The 12,667-nt window shown below is 37.5% G+C and overlaps 1 long non-coding RNA gene across 1 annotated transcript; it reads right to left on the bottom strand.

Annotated features, from left to right (window-relative positions):
- Positions 1 to 7,445: 7,445 nt before the first annotated feature.
- Positions 7,446 to 10,946, bottom strand: LOC139938569 (uncharacterized). The gene is made up of 6 exons (XR_011786172.1): positions 10,536 to 10,946; positions 9,983 to 10,300; positions 9,646 to 9,763; positions 9,424 to 9,546; positions 8,964 to 9,106; positions 7,446 to 8,478 (listed from the first exon to the last, which is right to left on the bottom strand). It is a non-coding gene; the product is annotated as an uncharacterized lncRNA (long non-coding RNA).
- Between the last annotated feature and the right edge of the window lie 1,721 nt (positions 10,947 to 12,667).

The raw sequence follows: 12,667 nt of genomic DNA on the forward strand, positions 1-12,667 counted from the left end.
CCTGATTAGGTAGTGACAATCAGGAAACTGTTATACTTATTTAAAGTACTTCAGCATGGCGAGTGATAGTGACATCATCCGAGAGTGGTCTAAAGATGGATTGCACAACGTCATTGACCACCATAGGCCTACTTGAAACAATGGAAAAGTGCACACATGTCCGAGCTGCGCACAACTCTCAGCCAATAATAGCCTTTTTTTAGTGTGCACGTCTCCTATGAATAGAATACAATAGAATAATGTTTTATTGTCACTTGTAAAAAACAAATATTAGTACAGTGAAATTCGTTTTGGTTTTGCGTGTCTAAAAATATGTTATATAAAAATTGCACTCATCAAAGTTGGTGGTCGATGATGTCATGTGCAATCCATCTATTGACAAGTGGTGTACTTTACCTTCCATGTAGATCCATGAGCCTGGTAACTATTGGTGATCAACTTGTTGTTTCTATAGCACTCCATCTTCTGCATCATATTGATAGAGAGTCCAACTTTTGGAGATTTATCAGGGTCTTGAACTATTCACATCTTTAGCTCTTGACAGGACTGTCAGGGTCCAACATCACACACAGGGGGAGAGTCATATCTATAAACACGAGGATAAATAGTAGTCATATTGAAAGCCATTATTGAAACTAAACTTAGGCATAAAAAAAAAGTTATGTTGGCGTAACAGGCCCCCCAAAATAGGGTTAGATAGGTAGGGATTCCCCCTCCTCCCAGCTGTATCACCCATAAATGTAATAAAAACCATAAATGTAATAGCAACCTTAAATGTAATAAAAATCAACCAAAAATGTAAAAACAACCAAAGTAATAAAAATCAACCATATTACATTTATGGTTGATTTTTAGTACATTTATGGTTATTACATTTATGGTTTTTATCACATTTACCAGCAACATAAATGACATGTTTTCTAATTGTTAAAGCTGGCAGTATACACGATAACAAAAGAAAACAAGGCTACACACAACAAATAGTATATTTTTAAACTCTTGATGATATTTAACATTCTTTAGGCCCTAACAGATTTTAATCATTAAATTTCTTCCCTTGAAAAAATAAAAATATCCAGGGTCGGCCATAATTATTTTTAGGGTAGGTCGGGTTCCGCCAACATAACAATTTTTGTATGGCTTATTTAAAAGGACAGTACACTGTTGAAGAGTTTAGTTAAAAAAAAAAAAAAAAAAAAACATAAGCCTAGTGCAATCCAGTCCACATCATGGTCAGGCACTATAAAAGTTTATAAAAGGTCTGAAGAGTTCAGTTAAAAAAGAAAAATTAAAAAAGTAAATTCAGTCAACATCTTTCACAGTGAGTATACCCAGGTTTGAAGAGGTCAGTTAAAAACAATAAAAAAGTGCAGTACAGTGCACTAACACATTTCCTTGATTGATGCACAAAAGTTTATACACTGAGATTTTAGCTGTTCATCAGTTCAAACAAAAATGAAGTTCAGTTCACACATCCTGGTCAAGCACGATACTTCATAAGTCAGGGCTTCAATTTAAGCACTCATTAAAAAACATAAAAAATTAAATAAATAAATTAATAAAATGAAGTTCAGTTCAGTTTACATAATACATGTCCTTGGTTCATATATCAAGATTTGAAGGGTTTAATTTAGAGTTCAAAAATAAGTTCAATTCACATTTCCTTGGTTATGCACAAGAACTCTTAATGCTAAGGTGAAAAGTTTCCGTATCAAGCCACCACTTTTTTCATTTTATTTGAAGATTTCTTGCTGGAAGTTGAAAACTTCCTTCTTGACTTGACATAATTATTGCTCATAATTTCTCCGAAGTTCATGTTATTTATAGCTTTCATGGAGCATGATCTTTGGAAGAAAGTCTGCCTGAAGGTACATACTTACCCTTCAATACCGTCGCATACGACTGTAGTCTCGGTCTCCGGAGGCGCTGCGTGCTTGGCTAAATGCACTGCATGCCGTGTGTTTGGCAGCTCTCTCCCCGTCATGCTCGTGTCTCCTCCCTGGTCATGTCGTCCGTCTCCGTGCTCCCCTAGCCAGTATTCGAATGGCTACACTACAGTCGTCAGGCTAAACTCCTTGGAATTCGTACAGGGAAGAGTTATTTCCGGCGCATGCAACAAATACCAAAGAGTATAAAAATGTCAAAAACAGTCCGAGTCACATTAAATTCAATGTTCTCCAAAAACCACCACTTTTTCCACGTGCGTTTACAGCATGGAATTCATGTCTTTGTTGTTGTACTGAGATTTGTCTGGCAAAATGGCGTCTCTCTTCAACGTCAAACTTCGGCCAATAGAACGCTTTAGACTGCCTGGCAAGTGGGAAATAAGCCCCGCCCAGCCTCTCACTTTGCTTTCACATACAATGTGGGTGACCGCAAAACTTTGGCTTGATGTCAAGTTCTCCTAATTTGCATACCAGAAAAACAAAATGTAAAGGAATGTAACTAAATTAGGAATGTGCAGGTGTGTGCAAACCGTACGCTTGCTATTTGGATGTTGAATAGGGATTGGGGATTGAATGCATGATTAGATAATGGTGGACAACATGGGTAAATATACATGTATACACCCAAGCCAAATGCGTAAACTGCTTTTGGACAAATGAATTGGGTTTTATAACTAAAAATCTTTATTTCGTTATGGGATAGAAACATTCATTTGACATTTTAAATGATTAATTGATCTTGTTTGAAAGAATACAAGTGCAGTTTGGTTGTTCAACTGTCTTTGACAGATACCTTTGTCGCCTTATCTTAAAATATGAACACGTCCTTATAACAATAAATACCCCCCCCCCATTGTCGAGTAATTTAAATCGCTAATTGAAGAAAGTGAGATTTACCTTTCGTACCCATTGTACGCACGGCTATGCCAAATACTTCATAGCGATCAAACAAATAAGTTATGATCACATAAGGGCATAATAACAAGTCAGTTTATCTGATTTCTAAAACAAATATTGTTGTATGAAAGCAAGGCATATCACAGACAAATCAAAGATGGCATGTTATGTACAAACATTATTGTTTGTAAACAATTAAATCGTAGACGCCAACGATTGTCTTGGAATGAAAATTTTGTTACTCACGATCTGCACACTAATTCAAGCATTTTTTTTCTTTAGTTTGTAATGAAATAACTGCTTTAAAAGCGCCCACAGGAAAAATAACACATGCGCTCGTTTTATATTCATCAACAGAGGGTGCTATTTACAATTAAAGAAACACGTTGCCTTGGATCGGACGAGTTGGTCAAAACAAAAGCGTTCGTAACAGTTTTTTATATAATGCATATGGTTGGAAAGATGTTTTAAAAGTAGAATACAATGATCCACACAAGTTTGCCTCGAAATTGCGTGGTTTTCCTTCTATTGTGCGAACTAACACCGTCGGCCATTTATGGGAGTCAAAATTTTGACCCCCATAAATGGCCGCGACGTGTTAGTCGACGAGGTAAAAGGAAAACCACGCAATTTCGAGGCATGTTTGTGTGGATCATTGTATTCTACTTTTACAACATCTTTCTACCCATATGCATTTTATAAAAAACGGTTACAAACGTTTTTCAAAGACCAACTCGACCGATCCAAGGCAACGTTTCCTTTAACGGTCTCCAAATTCTTGCGCAATTTCGACGATGCCGTGGACTCGTACATACCGCTTGTTGGGTGTCATCACCCGCAGATTGTATACGCCTATAGTAATATTTTTGTTCAGAAACTCTAGCCTTCTATTTATTTGGTCCTTATTATACAACATTATGAGCAACACTCGCAGTCTCGTAAGCGTTGGTGACAAATTCGGAACGTTCACAAGAACCTCCTTACAAGGATTATGTTCCTTCAGGGATTATTCTTCATATTTGGACGTAATATTTAACTCTGAAACTTAATGGCAATCACCAATGTGGTAAGAAGTATAGGAGCTTTGGATAGTACGTTGCATCGGTAGTTGAACATTTCACTTCTTGATACATCCTTAGTGTATGAAAAACGGATTTGTTCACTTTTTATTACCCACAAATAGGACAAAATATTCAACTTGAAATATAATGGCAATAAAAACTTATTAATGCAGTAAGAAGTACAGCAGCTTTTGATTATACAGTGCATTTTTAGAAACATTACACTTCTTGGAACATACAGGTATAGAGGGGTAAAACTTGCCCCCCCCCCCCCCCCCCCACAAATGAACAGAAGAAGCCTTTACGTATTATTCTTCCTATTTGGACATAGTAATTGAACTCTAAAAAATAATGGCAATACAAATATCTCATAAAAAGCGGTAAGAAAGCAGCTTTGGATTATGTACAATGGGGGGAAATTGCCCACAGTTAAAATTAACACATAGACTGGTTTTACACTTGATATCCCACCGAGTGTTGTGATTTATCTAGCTCGTGTATTTTGTGGCTGACCCCCTATTTTAATAAGAAAACCTGACGAGAAGAATGGTTACAACATAGAGTTATATAATTATAAGAACTAGAGCGCGCACTGGCCTATACGCGCCCCGATATGCGAGCAGGCGGCCATTTTCTAAGTTGACAAAACAGCTATCTCACAGCGTGTGTTTGTGCGGCCATTTTGTAAGTTGAACAAACAGCATCGCGTGAGCGTTCAATAAAAAAAACCTGAAACGTGTATTTCATATTCAACGCGCGTACAGAATGACGCGCTTGTCATCTTGCGGTCCCGTGGCGTTTGTGCACGAAGCATCACTCGTGCGCCCTCTAGTTCTTATTATACATAACTCTATGGGTTATAACAATTTATCAACAGAGAGCGCTATTTACAATTAACGGTCTCCAAGTTCTTGGCAATGTCGGCGATATGGCTACGTACCGCTCGTTGGGTGTTATAACCACAGACATAAAGAACCTAGGTTCATTATGTCATTTTCCTTTGACAAAACAATGCACAGTGTTTTACATTATTTTACAATGATCATTCTACATCACACAGTTGTTTCTTGATTCACATGATCAATGTATTTATTTCAAACTCAAGCCATACATGTAAAATGCGTAATGTTAACCTGGCAAAATAAATTGAACATTTAAAAAAAAACTTACCATACACCTAAAGGGCAAATGAAAACTCGTCAAAGTAAAGTGTTTGGTAATTATATTGATGATTATTACTAGCAATGACATACAGTTACTGGAAATAATAAAAGTTAGAAGAAATATGTATACCAATTTGAAAACAGTGAGTTAATTGAGTTAATACACCGTTGAGATGATTATTCATTAGAGGTCATAAACTGCAAAGAAAGCTTAGATGGACTTTTATGAAAAATTGGCAAAACTTATAAAAGTCCATTGAATGTTCATTAAGGGAATGGATGAACAGTTCGTGAACTTGGTTCATTAATACATGAACTGCTGTGATGAACATGCCATGAAGTGTTTGATGCATAGACTGATCATGAACATTCTTGAAAGTTCATTAAGTCATGAATTCCATTTTGCCTGGGGTAAATGGACCCTTTTCAGGAAACATGCTATTTACATTCTCGCATGCGCACAGCCCCTGTTGGTTGGCAAACGCCATAGAGTTGAGCACTAAGCAGACACACAATCGCGTCTGCATCACCCACCCACTACCCGTGTATAAAACAGCCCGATCGATGTTCCCTCATTTTTTTGCCAACCAAAATGTTAGTGCGCACGCGCTATGTGCAATTTAAATTAACTTCATGAGCAGGGTACATTGGTTTGATGCATAGAGCTTTAAACATGTATACCGGTATATATAGCTCTATTGTTTGATGACAATTAGTTAACAACAGGGTAGACCACGTAAAGGTTGTCATCTCCCACCCCACAATTAACAGTTAAAAGAGATCTTAATCATCGTTAATGAGTACTCAAACCCCCTAAAAAACACCAAGGAAAATGTCATGACCTTGTAATTATACAAAATGGTTTTGTGGATAGAGCTATATAAACATGTTTATATAGAGAGCTCTATTGTTTGATGACAATTAGTTAACAACAGGGTGGACCACGTGAAGGTTGTCATCTCCCACCCCACAAATAACAGTTAAAGGAATCTTTATACATCATTAATGGGTACTCAACACAATAAAACATAAACACAAAGACAATGTCATGACCTTGTAATTATAAAACCTTGTTAATGAGCTGTAATACCCTTATATGAATACCATGGACAATGTCATGACCTTTGTAATTATAAAACCTTGTTAATGAGCTGTAATACCCTTATATGAATACCATGGACAATGTCATGACCTTTGTAATTATAAAACCTTGTTAATGAGCTGTAATACCCTTATATGAATACCATGGACAATGTCATGACCTTTGTAATTATAAAACCTTGTTAATGAGCTGTAATACCCTTATATGAATACCATGGACAATGTCATGACCTTTGTAATTATAAAACCTTATTAATGAGAACTCAAATACCCTTAACAAATACCCTTAATAATGTCATGACTTTTGTAACAATACATTCCATAAACAAAGTCATGACATTTGTAATTAAACCAATTGTTAATGAAAACTCAAATACTCTTAATAAATACCTTAACAATGTCATGACCTTTGTAATTATAAAACCTTGTTGAACAAAACTCAAATACCAGTAAAAAATACCCAAAACGTCATGACATTTGTAATTATTAAACCTTGTTAATGAGAACTCAAATACCCTTAATACCCTAAACAATGTCATGACCTTTGTAATTATAAAACCTTGTTAAACAAAACTCAAATACCAGTAATAAAAACCCTAAACAACGTCATGACATTTGTGATTATTAAACCTTGTTAATGAGAACTCAAATACCCTTAATACCCTAAACAATGTCATAACCTTTGTAATTATAAAACCTTGTTAAACAAAACTCAAATACCAGTAATAAAAACCCTAAACAACGTCATGACATTTGTAATTATTAACCCTTGTTAATGAGAACTCACATACCCTTAATACCCTAAACAATGTCATGACCTTTGTAATTATAAAACCTTGTTAATGAAGTAGAAAATACCCTGAATAAATACCTTAAACAACGTCATGACATTTGTAATTATTAAACCTTGTTAATGAGAACTCAAATACCCGTAATACCCTAAACAATGTCATGACCTTTGTAATTATAAAACCTTGTTAATGAGAACTCAAAAACCCTTAATAATGTCATGACCTTTGTAATTATAAAACCTTGTTAAACAAAACTCAAATACCAGTAATAAAAACCCTAAACAACGTCATGACATTTGTAATTATTAAACCTTGTTAATGAGAACTCAAATACCCTTAATACCCTAAACAATGTCATGACCTTTGTAATTATAAAACCTTGTTAATGAAGTAGAAAATACCAGTAATAAATACCTTAAACAACGTCATGACATTTGTAATTATTAAACTTTGTTAATGAGAACTTAAGTACCCTTAATACCCTAAACAATGTCATGACCTTTGTAATTATAAAACCTTGTTAATGAGAACTCAAATACCCTTAATACCCTAAACAATGTCATGACCTTTGTAATTGTAAAACCTCGTTAATGAAAACTCAAATACCCTTAATAAACACAATGGACAATGTCAAGACCTTTGTTATTATAAAACCTCAGTAATGAGGTAGAAAATACCCTTATTACATACCATATACAAAGTCATGACATATGTTATTATTCAACCTTGTTAATGAGAACTCAAATACCCTTAATGAATACCATGGACAGGGTCATGACCTTTGTAATTATAAAACCTGGTTAATGAGTACTCAAACACAGACAAGGTCATGACCTGTGACATAACAAACTTAAATAAGAGTTACTAAACCCCAAGTGTGTTACAATATTTACAAGTCTCCATATAGCAACCAATAAAAAACATGGTGGCCACCATGTCAGGGTACCCCAGAACAGATACCACGTAAACAACTAGAATAATAAATAATTGAAAGACAGAGTGACTTACAATTTATATTTAATTCATTATTACAATACAAAACGTCATTACATAAAATAATCACCACTTATACACACTCTTTAAACACTTGTTTACTTTTTATTGGTATTGAGTTTACTTTTACAAATAACCTTATGTTGTTTCGCACTTTGTACTGAGCAAATATTTGTGTTTGTTATTTTAAGTGGCAAAATATCTATCTATCTAAATAATGTCGCTTCATACTGCAGAAGGAAGGCCTCTTCATCACCAGTCCACCTTGATCTTTCTTGCGCTTGTCGCATCCAAGTGACGCATCCAAATTCTCTGATGTCATCCATCTAACGCCAACTTGGTCTGCCTCTTCGTCTCGTTCGTGTTCTTGTGGTTCATTCTGTTGACAATGTTCATTCTGTTGACAATGTTCATCTGTTGTCATGACGCCTTAGATAAGGTGGTGAAGCAAGAGTTTTTTTGGTGCTGCATAAGGTGGCACAGCATCTTCACGTGTCCAACTCGAAGACGTTCGACTGTGTTAATCCTGTAATATGATCAAAAAAGAAAGAAAAAACAGTTAGATAGAGATTTAGATGTAAAGGTCAAAGATGTGTGTATACTAATATCAATAACTGGTTTTTATAAAGCATGCATATCCCTCACTCAGTGACGCTCCTGGCGTTTTAACATACAGTATTCAGGCAAGGTCAACGGTCAACGCTTCTTCAAATATGCTTCTCCTAGACTATGGAACTCTCTTCCCAACAATATCAAAGACTGTGCCACGCTACAAACATTTAAATATAAACTTAAAACCCATTTTTTCAATCACAGAAGTGCTTAGAGACTTAATTTTGTAATATGCGCTATATAAGAACAGTTATTATTATTATTATTATTATTGTTATTATTATTATTATTAAGGTATGTGGGACTATGTTTGAATTATGAGACCTAAGAAATGTCTATTTTCTGCACTTTAATGAATTTCTAAAGTTTCAACTCAAGCTTAGCTAAAGCAGATCATACCTTCAAATTCCACTTAGGACCCTGGTGAGTAGCAGTAAAATAAGTCTATCTCCTCAAGCCGTAATGTATCTCTCTCTCTGTACTGTGACGTCACATCTTCATGGTCCATGTTGACGGGATGGCTGAAACGCAGTCACAATCATCTGAAAGAAAATTACAATGTACTCACATCAGTACAAACCATATCAAGACATAGATCACCAGGGTCAAATTTCATAGAGCTGCTTAAGAACAAAAAGGATCCAAGCATAAACTAATTAAGCCAAAATACCATGTCTTGTGTACAATTTATGACTTTGTACCCTGCTTTGTTTTGCTTAGCAGAGAACAGTTTAGCAATTTTCATGAGGGCTCTTGCAATTGGAAAATTTAATATTTACAAAGCTAAATTTGACCATGGAGCCCCTTTTAAATCTGAACAAAATGTTTATTTCATTCCCAAGCTATTAATCAAACTTACCTTGCCCTGTCGTTTTCCTCGAAGCATACATAGCTCCCATTGATGTCTTCATGGCCAGTTCTTGAATGTCATGTGCAGTTTCCATTGGACTCCCATAGGCAGATAGCACATTAAATCGCTTCACTGTCGCCGTAAAAAATAAATGAAAAATACAAACTATTAGAAAAATGCACTTCGCCAACAGAGTTTTTAGATTTAAGAGATCATTCTCTAGCTATCTACCTATGTTTGGTGCACTTTAATGACAAGTGGGATGTTGTCCGCATAGTCAGGCACCCTCTGGGATGTTTTCATGTTGGCGCTTGTCATCAGCAGGTATCCCCAGCAGAACTGCAGACTCCTGAAATATAAGTCAATTAAGTCATTACAGTAACACTATTCTCACCAAATACTTTCCACTGTAGAATAATTATATTAATGTTGCAACGTTTGTATTTGGCACACTTGTCTACTAGAATATGTTAGTTTTTTTTCACATCACTAATCCAGAAGAGCAAAACAGTTATGCTCCAGTCAAAATCACAAAGTTTGCCATCAATCAAACTAAAGATAAACTTACCTTATCCTGTCGTTTTTCTCACAGAGTATATAGGTCCCAATGATGTCTTCATGGCCTGGCATGTGCAGTTTCACTTGGACTCCCATAGGCAGATGGTTAAACATTTAACCAGTTCACAGTCGCCAAAAATAAATGACAAATACAAATTATTAGAAAAATGCACTTCGCCAACAGAGTTTTGGGATTTAAGAGATCATTCTCTAGCTATCTACCTATGTTTGGATGTTTTCCTATAGCCAGGCACCGTCTGGGATGTTGCATCATGGCTCTTGGTCAGCGACAGGGAGTACGCCACATCCCCAGCAGAACTGCAGACTCCTGAAATATATGTCAATCAAGTCATTACAAAATCATTCTTCTCATTAAATACTTTTCACCATAGAATAATATTCATGCTGCAAGGTTTATATTTTTTCATGAGGACTCTAGCAATTGGAAAGGTGGTGATTTACAGAGCTTAATTTTAGCATGGAGCCCCTTTGAGGATAAATCTCAACAACTTACAGTCCCTCATTACTTCCCAAGCTATCAATCCAACTTAAAATAAACTTACCTTTTCCTGTCGTTTTCCTCAAAGCGTTCACAGCTCCTATTGATGTCTTCATGGCCGGCCCTAGAATGGCGTGTGCAGTTTCCATTGGTCTCCAATAAGCAGAAGGTTCACCGTCGCCGTAAAAAAAACCAAAAAAAACAGACAATGAGAAAAATGCACATCGAAACAGAGTTTTGAAAATAAAGAGATCATTCTCTAACTATCTACCTAGGTTTGGTGCGCTTCAATCACATCTGGGATATGTATTGTTTGAAGCGATGCATGGTGTGGAGAAATAACAGTTTACGGGGACAACCATGTGTAAACCTCTTAAGGTGAGTATATTGGCTCTGAAAAGAGCCGGTCTGGTCTCGACGCTTCAAACTGTATACTGTGCTCGTCTTCAGGAGAATGCTTGACTGCAGGCGATGGTGGAGCTTTAGTAGCGCTGGATGGATGAGCATTTGGGCAGGATGGATCAAAGCTGTTCTTGGCCGGTGATTCATGTGAGTTGACTGCTGGCTGGATGTGTGTGCGTTGGAGTGAGACATTCTTGTGGTGATTTGCTGCTGGAAGGGTTGGCTTGAGGATGGGTGATCAGATGTCGTTAATGAAGAAACCAATGTCTTCTGGAACTGTATGGTGTGCTTGTATCTCGATGGCCTCCCTGACTCTGCGCTGGTGCCAGAACTGTACAGGGGCTAAGAGTTTGGCTTGATTCCACTTGATGATGTGGTCGTGTTCGTGTGTATGCTTGAAGATGGCTGATTTGTTGAGGTGTTCCAGTGTGCCATGTGCTTTGTGTTCCTTGATTCTTGTTGAGATGTTGCGCCCTGTTTCTCCGATGTATACTTAACCGTAATCACAGGAAATGCAGTAAACGACGGCTTTTTCTCGAGTGTCTTGCTTGTCCTTGTGTGTGTGGAGTGATGTTTGAATCTTATTTGATGCTGTGTGGAAGGTCTTGACTTGAGCTTGAATGAAGATACGTTGAAGCTTGTGAGAAGATAGGCCAATGTTTGGGAGGGAGAATGCAGCCTTGAACTCTGGTCGTTCATCTTTTGTGAGACTTGGCTTGGGCTGGCTAAGGTTGAATGTCTTGTAGTCGTTAAGTTGAAGTGATGTCTTGATGTGTTGTAGTTCCTGCTTCAAGCTGCCTTTGTCACAGGTGTTGAAGGCCCGGCGGACCAAGGTGTTACAGACAGCAGACTTGAAACGAGGATGATGGAATAATGAGTTGTGAACGTATCTGTCGGTGTGTGTTGGTTTGCGGTGTACCGTGTGGGCTAGAGTGCCATCAGCTTGTCTTGTTACTTGGACAACTAGGAAGGAGATAGCATTGTTTTGTTTTTGTTCCATGGTAAATCGGAAGCGTGGATATTGACTGTTCAGTTGATGGAAGATCTTTTGGAGTGCTGCCTTGCTGTTGGGCCAAACCACAAAGGTGTCGTCAACGTAGTGGAGCCTGAGGTTGGAGCGAAGATTGGCGTTCTCGATGCTGTCAAGTTAAAACTCCTCCATGAACAAATCCGCCAGGACCAAGGATAGAGGAGATCCCATGGCGGCCCCAGAGGTTTGTTCATAGAAGTTGTCTCGCCACCAGAGTCTAAAAGCGGAGAAGCAGGTGATAAGGAGGTCGTGGATTTGTTTTGGAGTGAGTCTTGTGCGATCTGTCAGTGTAGGTTAGGCTTGAAGGCGTTGTTCGGCGATGTTGCATGCTTCTTCGGTTGGTATGTTGGTGAACAGTGACATGATGTCAAAACTGACAAAGATCTCAGTTGGACGGAGATGTATGTACTTGATGATGTCGGCGAACTTGCTTGAGTTGTTGATGTGATGTTCAGTGAGGCCAACTAGTGGTTGGAGGGTCTTGGTGAGGTGTATTGCGTTATTGTAGGTTGGTGACCCCGGGACGCCACGATGAGACGGAGAGGAACATCTGGCTTGTGGCTCTTGGGTTGGCCAAAGAAACATGGTTAGGTGGATGCGGATGGCTTGAGGTGACGATACATGATGTTGTCTATGACCTGCGCTTGATAGAGAGTGCAGAATTTGGCGGTGGGGGTGCGTTCGATGACTGAAAAGGAGTTACTTGGCAGGCATCGGTAGGTATCAGTTGACAGGATGTCATTTACTTTACGATCAGAATCCGT

The sequence above is a fragment of the Asterias amurensis genome, chromosome 6, assembly GCF_032118995.1.
Source record: "Asterias amurensis chromosome 6, ASM3211899v1".
Lineage (NCBI taxonomy): Eukaryota > Metazoa > Echinodermata > Asteroidea > Forcipulatida > Asteriidae > Asterias > Asterias amurensis.